Genomic DNA, 8261 nt, shown 5'->3' with positions numbered 1-8261 from the left:
ATTTTAAACTGATCTCCATGTTTAATAACAGCATAACAAAACCAGCTGTTATTATTTTTATTATATTATGGTATTATGTTCACAGACCAATACGATATAATAAGTATTGTTGTTGTTAAATTACACACACACACACTTTTTACTAACTTACATTTGTATTTCTTGAGAAATAGGCCATAACAGATCTGTGCATTAAACAAAAATGCATGTTGTGGATGATGACACCATCAGTATTTTTGTTTTTTTACTTTTTAAGCTCACTTATTAATTTGTAAGCTATTTTTAATCAGTTAATAAATTACATCACATATTATCATTGCATTACATATGTGTGTGTGTGTGTGTGTGTGTGTATATATATATATATATATATATATATATATATATATATATATATATATATATATATATATATATATATATATATAATATAGGTACACCATAAGCAATTGATCTAAAGAAGATAGTAACATATGCGCTCTGTACAAAGGGCTAAAGTATGCTAGCAAAATAGCTATACTGTGTGTGAAAGTGCAACAGTAAACAGCAGAGAGCAACTCTTTTGTAAGCAATTAATATAGTCATTAATCATCAAAGAGCTGCTCTCAATATTTTGTGGTGGAGTGGAAATAATGTACACTAAAACTAAAGCTCTTATAGTCCTAATGTCCAAATGAAGTGGCTAACATGTATTCTTCCCTCATCTTGAAAGATAAAATGTTCTTTATTTACTAAATATTTACAAACCCGATTCCAAAAAAGTTGGGACACTGTACAAATTGTGAATAAAAACAGAATGCAGTAATCTGGAAGTTTCAAATTTCAATATTTTATTCAGAATACAACATAGATGACATATCAAATGTTTAAACTGAGAAAATGTATAATTTTAAGGGAAAAATAAGTTGATTTTAAATTTCATGGCATCAACACATCTCAAAAAAGTTGGGACAAGGCCATGTTTACCACTGTGTGGCATCCCCTCTTCTTTTTATAACACTCTGCAAACGTCTGGGACTGAGGAGACAAGTTGCTCAAGTTTAGGAATAGGAATGTTGTCCCATTCTTGTCTAATGCAGGCTTCTAGTTGCTCAACTGTCTTAGGTCTTCTTTGTCGCATCTTCCTCTTTATGACCAAATGTTTTCTATGGGTGAAAGATCTGGACTGCAGGCTGGCCATTTCAGTACCCGGATCCTTCTTCTACACAGTCATGATGTTGTAATTGATGCAGTATGTGGTCTTGCATTGTCATGTTGGAAAATGCAAGGTCTTCCCTGAAAGAGACGACGTCTGGATGGGAGCATATGTTGTTCTAGAACTTGGATATACCTTTCAGCATTGATGGTGCCTTTCCAGATGTGTAAGCTGCCCATGCCACACGCACTCATGCAACCCCATACCATCAGAGATGCAGGCTTCTGAACTGAGCGCTGATAACAACTTGGGGTGTCCTTGTCCTCTTTAGTCCGGATGACATGGCATCCCAGTTTTCGAAAAAGAACTTCAAATTTTGATTCTTCTGACCACAGAACAGTTTTCCACTTTGCCACAGTCCATTTTAAATGAGCCTTGGCCCAGAGAAAACGCCTGCGATTCTGGATCATGTTTAGATATGGCTTCTTTTTTGACCTATAGAGTTTTATATGGCAACGGCGAATGGCACGGTGGATTGTGTTCACCGACAATGTTTTCTGGAAGTATTCCTGAGCCTATGTTGTGATTTCCATTACAGTAGCATTCCTGTATGTGATGCAGTGCCGTCTAAGGGCCTGAAGATCACGGGCATCCAGTATGGTTTTTCCGGCCTTGACCCTTAAGCACAGAGATTATTCCAGATTCTCTGAATCTTTGGATGATATTATGCACTGTAGATGATAATAACTTCAAACTCTTTGCAATTTTTCTCTGAGAAACTCCTTTCTGATATTGCTCCACTATTTTTCGCCGCAGCATTGGGGGAATTGGTGATCCTCTGCCCATCTTGACTTCTGAGAGACACTGCCACTCTGAGAGGCTCTTTTTATACCCAGTCATGTTGCCAGTTGAACTATTAAGTTGCAAAATAGTCCTCCAGCTGTTCCTTATACGTACATTTAACTTTTCCGGCCTCTTATTCCAACTTTTTTGGAATGTGTAGCTCTCATGAAATCCAAAATGAGCCAATATTTGGCATGACATTTCAAAATGTCTCACTTTCAACATTTGATATGTTATCTATATTCTATTGTGAATAAAATATAAGTTTATGAGATTTATAAATTATTCCATTCCTTTTTTACTCACAATTTGTACAGCGTCCCAACTTTTTTGGAATCGGGTTTGTAGGTTAATTAAGCACTGATGAAGATATGATAGCTATGGATGAAGATTAGCTGCAAATATGCAAACAAAAGTAGCTAGTAAACTTGTTTACTATGATTGTTCTCCAACCTGCATATTTTGCTAAGAGAGAGATCAAGGAAACACTCCAGTGTGATTTGGCAGTGAACTTTTTTGACAAATCCTTCATCCTTCAAAGAGCAAGTTTAGGTATACATTTTTCACACTTTAAAAAACAAAATAATAAAGGCATGCACAAAATACATAATGTATAAAACTACAAAAGGCTGTAGACAATAAGAGATGGTGTTTCCCTGTGCAAACTCCTCAAATCCTCTCCAGTGTCAGAGTCACTGTGTGGCCTAATAATGTTGTCTCGCAGCGCCACCTCGTGGAGATCACTGTACTGGAAAGACTAAAATACTTGTATTTGAGTTATTTTAGTGGTTTTAATTTTTATTCTAAGAGGTTAAAAAGATTGTGCTAGGTGTAAACTGTGTCAAACGACGACCGAGTATTTTTAAATATCACAACGTGCTCCTGCACTAAACAACCAGCAGTTAAAGCGCATGCGTCGGGAAGCAGTGGAAGTTAAAGTGAAACACTGAAAGCTGAGCTTTGAATATTTTGGGGAAATCTTATATATTAATTTGTCTTTAATATATTGCATTATGTGTTTGACCAATGAACATAATTCTCAGTCTCTCTTATCCTGCAGCTTCCGTTTCTGGAGTGCTGGTTTGTTCAGGAGAAACCGGGTCATGGAGGGGGTTTCTCAGTCAGTACAGATGAGTCAAGAGAAATCTCTTCTCTGCTTCACGGCTCTGGATTCTCTGTCAAGTGACGCTATCAGTTCAGGGCTGAAGGAAGACTGGTCCTAGCTCACCACGGAAAGAACGATCGGTTTACAGAGACATCAGAGACCAGAGCAGATATTAACATCACAGGCCTCTATGAGACAGGAAACACATCACTGATTCTGGAAGAAGCTCAAGTGAGACACACAGATACTAACATCTGCACGGTCTATCTTCCTCACCTGCTGGCTCAGGGAGCTGTGGATCTGGAGATAATTGGTAAGATGATGCTGTAGCCATCTAGGTTATTAACTGCATTTTTTATATTAAATTTCAGTTTTATGTAACCACTCCCTCTTTTCTTCCAGAGCCTCCGTCTCTCTCATCTAGCCGTCTCCTCTTCCTCTGCTGGTTCCTGGGCAGGTGCTGCTGGCTCAGTGTGAGGCGTCTGGTTTTGCTCCTCACACTCTGGATCTGAGGCAGGAGTTCAGGGTGCAGACGGGACGTCCCGCTCTCTGGGTCAGGGCAGTGTAACGGGTCACAGACAGGTGTCTGATAGCACCTTCAGTCAGAGCAAACGTCTGGAGCTGGACTCGAGGAAGCTGGGACTCGGTCGCGGTGGAGACGTCACCTGTGTAGCTGAACATGACGAGCTGCTGCTGCACTCTGTGTGATCAGGGAGTTATAGATGGACACGATAGGTGGCAACAAATGTCTTTGTGAGTGAGTCAACCAAAATGTTTTTTTGAGATATCAGTTCATGTTTTCTTTGCATCTCCAAAAGAGTATTTATGTCAGTCAGAATGTTCTGCTAGGTTTGATGTGATGTTTTGTTGATATCAGGTGTCAGTGCTCCTTCTATTGAGGACTCGATGGTGATGGTTGCTCTAGCACTTGTTCTTTATGGCATGATAAAGTTTCTTTCCTGGACTTTCAGTTCTTCTGGTGAGTCAGTTCAGTCTGATCACTACAATCTTTATTTTTTTCTAGTATCACCGCACTAGAAATTTTTATTCTATAGTAATAAAAAATACTGTTTTGCAATATATTTAGATTAAAATTGTGTTTGTGGCATTGTATGGAATGTATTAAACATCATAATGTGAATGGAGTTTTATTTATAATATATATTTTTGTTTCAATATAGACTCCAGTGATACAGACGTAAAGGATAAGGTAAATTACATCACCTTTTTGGCTAAACAGCAAAACACACTCTTAAATTTCATTCATCTTTAGTTTTCATGTATAAGTGTCTGTCTGCTTATTGTATATCTCTGTCTCTTCTGTAGAAGGAGAAGTAAATCTGGACCTGGAGGGGATTTTAAAGACTGAATAGAGTTCAGTGAAACTGGTCTCATAAAGAATCCTTTCAGAATAGTTGAATGTATTGTGTTTCAGTCCTATGTGTCCGTGTTAGATTTGCTGTGCGTGTTTTTTATTAATTAATTATTTTTTTTTATTAAAAGATTTTAATGTCAGTTGTAGAAAATGCTGGAAAAAAAACTGTACATTTGTAATGTAAAATGTAAATTCATTGTATTTTAAATACTGAAAGACTCTTGACTCTGAGCTTTGATTAACACATTCATTGATGTAAACTTAATTGTTTACAGATACACTAATTAATGTAGAGCTTTAAAGAAGTAATGATCCGTTTGTTCAGAATCATTCGTATGTTACCTGCCTTTCTGTCTCTGGAGAAGGGATCGGGCAGCAGATGTATTCTTTTTTTTTTTTTTTTTTTACTTTGTGTTAAAAACAGATACAATTTTGAGAATATATGTGTGTAACATCTGATCTTCCATTTAAAGTCACTGTTTTTTTAATTAATCTTCTCAAACTAAAGACCATATTGCTGGATTCTCAGTAATATTTGAATGGTATTTTCTGAAACCAGCTCAAACAAAACCAAAAAATAACTTTATTTTGTAGGTCAAATATGGCCCCTGCGTTTGATTTGCTTTATTGTGCAACTATGGTCTGTACACGATGAATACTGTATATAAACATGTATTATCATAAAGGAAATGGAGGAAATGCACCAGGTTTGAACAGAAAGTGCAGAGTACAAAGAAAATGCATTCTACATTTTCATACTTCAAGAAATAAATATACATAAAGGGTGATATTTCACTAACTGCAAAATATAGGTATTTTAAGTTTCTATTTGTTATATTTAGCTTTGTTTGGTGTGTGTGTGTCTAGCAAAATATATTATATTTAATCCACAATAGCAAACATCTAATAGCATTTGAAAGGTCAAAATGTAATATTTTTTTAGTTCCAAAATACATCATCTTGTAATTTAGTAAAATGGATTTGCCAAACCAAGCAACACACACTAATGAAATGAAATGAGCACCACACTATAAAGATGTTTTTCATCTTTATCTGAACTAACTGGTTTTAAGTCAAAAGTGAGATTTAGTTTGACTGAATGAACAGGATTTCGAGTTCAGGGTCAGTACTGATATCAAAAGTAAACAAAACACTTAATGGCATTCTTGTTTTCTTCTTCGTCAGTGAAGAGAAATATAAACATTTGAAATGTATACAATTTCTGGCTTTGTAAATCTTAAAATGAACAAATGTCCATGAATCAAAGAACCAAAAAAGATGAAGAGAAAGTGTGAAGAAACGAAAACTTTTAAAAACCTAAACATTTAAAGGGATAGTTCACCCAAAAATGAAAATAAGGATTTACTCACCCTAAAGATATCCTAGGTGTATGAGTTTTTTCTTTCAGACAAATCAAATCGGAGTTACATTAATAAATGTCCTGGCTCTTCCAAGCTTTATAATGGCAGTGAATGGGTGTTAATATTCTATGTCCTACGTCATTGGCTGGAATGCCACCCTCCCGTGAACGAGTGTACAACAGTTAGCAGAAGCTAGAGATTATGGTTTATAAAGTTTTAAACATATATATATTTTTTTGAAAAATGCATCGATTCACTTCAGGTGGCCTTTATTAATCCAGGTGCCATGTGGAGCACTTTTTATGATATGGGTTGGCGCCATGTATTGTAGTAAAGAATATCAACACCCATTCACTGCCATTATAAAGCTTGGAAGAGCCAGGACATTTTTAATAGAACTCTGATTGTATTCGTCTAAAAGAAGAAAGTCATAAATACCTACTGTAGGATGGCTTGAGGGTGAGTAAGCCATGGGCTAATTTTTATTTTTGGGTGAACTATCCCTTTAAGTTTTTGTTTCTTCACACTTTCTGTTTCCATCCCAGAAATCTCAAGTTCTGTGTTTTATGTGCAGTAAGCAAGAAGGACAGCAGAATAAGCTGCCATAGCTGTCCATCCTCATCTATTTTCTTTTGACACAACATATATGCAACGACACCAATGACAATCAACAAGACCACAACAAAAACAATGATGCCGACACGAACAAAATCTCCTGTTTGATCAGAGGAAAACATCAGATTACTCACAGACTGTGACTAGGTTATCAGCAGTACATTTTTAGATTTTAATAACAATCCAAATGTGCAACCATATAGAACCTCATAGATCTAAACATACAGTATAGAATTTACAAGAGCAAAACAAATAATGTAACAGCCAGGTGATCATTATTTAGTGTTTGTTTACTATTTGTTTTTGGATTGTTCCCTCTATGCAGAAATTACAGTATCCTCCCCTAAAATATATTTTTTCTTACAAACTCAGGCTGTGTGACTGTAAATTGTGGCAAACAGTCTAACCACACAGACATGCCTTCGTTTTTGTTTTTTTTTAAATAATCTACCCTTTTTCATTCTTAATTTTTCAGTAAACATTTATGTTAATGAATCATTGCACTTGTTTTCAATGAAAAATTCCTATTTTTTGGTCAGCCACAAAACAAAGGGGGGAAAAAAGTGTATCAAAAGTGCCCAAATGAGTGTGTGCTCATGATGAACACCCACTGAATGGTTGAACTGATCTTTTGCAACTTGGATGTTGTTTCTGAACGCGTGATGAGTTCCAGCTGTGAGCAGAGTTTGTGTGTCCCAGTAATCTGCTCCTTCCTTCTGTTTATATATACATTAGTCACTTGTCATTAGCACTTACATATTGTTGCTCTTTTGTTAGTTTTGATTGCTTCTGTTGTCCTCATTTGTAAGTCGCTTGGATAAAAGTGTCTGTTAAATGACTAAATGTTAATGACTAAATGTTTCATCCACTCAGTTTTTGGCACAACTTTTTTTGTGCTGCTGTCAAAGTAAATAAACTGCTCTTCATCAACCAGGCCAACCATAGTGAACTCTGGGATGTCAATGTCTCCAGACAGCAGTTAAGAAGTATGTCCGAAAGTGTGTACCTGTGGACAAAAAAAAAAAAAAAAAAAAACTTAATATTTATTTATATTTTATTTTTATAAAATTGTTTCAGTTACTATAAATATTTTTAAACTGTTTTTGTCCATACAATGAAAATTATAGGCTCCAAAACAAAACTGGACCCCACTGACCTTTATTATATGGAGAAAACAACAATTAAAAAAAAAGTATTCCATAGAAGAAAATCATACAGGTTTGGAATGACATGAGGGTCGATCAATTTTAAAGTGGGGGGTAAGTGATTTCTGGTAGCCAATGCTGATATTAAAAATCACCTAAACAAACACTCCCCTCACTCCTAAAGCGCCAAAAACTGACGCATGGTCAAGCGCCTCTAGCGTCACTATGAAGACGCCAAAGGCGCCCCTCGGCGTCGCTATATCGACGCACTAGAACCATAGACAGTAAAAGATCAGAATACATTCATTAACTTTTGCTTCAGATTCAACAGAATTTTCTAGAATTACAGATGTTAGATCATATATGATGTTAAAATGCATGATTCCTTCCCAAAGTTGATATGAGATATTAATCAGAAATCAAAATGACTGTATTCACCACTGCAGGCATACAACTGACATTTCCATCAACTGTTTTTCACTAGTCACCAAATACAGCAAATGTGATCTGTTAAACTCAATTCTACCTAGCAACTTAAGTAATTACCTTCAGTAATTTGGACAAGTATAGCACTTTTCATTTACAAAATTTAATCTTAAAATCAATTTTTGTTCAAGTGAATCAATCTTGTATATAACAGTTGTCTTTTTAATAACGCTTGATTTAAAGATTTAACTAATAA

At 35.6% G+C, this 8261-nt stretch overlaps 1 pseudogene; it reads left to right on the top strand.

Annotated features, from left to right (window-relative positions):
* The window catches only part of LOC109069049, a 29664-nt pseudogene extending 24890 nt beyond the window's left edge, over window positions 1–4774 (top strand).
* The last annotated feature ends 3487 nt before the right edge of the window (window positions 4775–8261 follow it).

Source organism: Cyprinus carpio, chromosome B19, assembly GCF_018340385.1.
Source record: "Cyprinus carpio isolate SPL01 chromosome B19, ASM1834038v1, whole genome shotgun sequence".
NCBI lineage: Eukaryota > Metazoa > Chordata > Actinopteri > Cypriniformes > Cyprinidae > Cyprinus > Cyprinus carpio.
The sequence above is the reverse complement of the archived record's forward strand: the minus strand, read 5'-3'. Positions and strand labels throughout refer to the sequence as shown.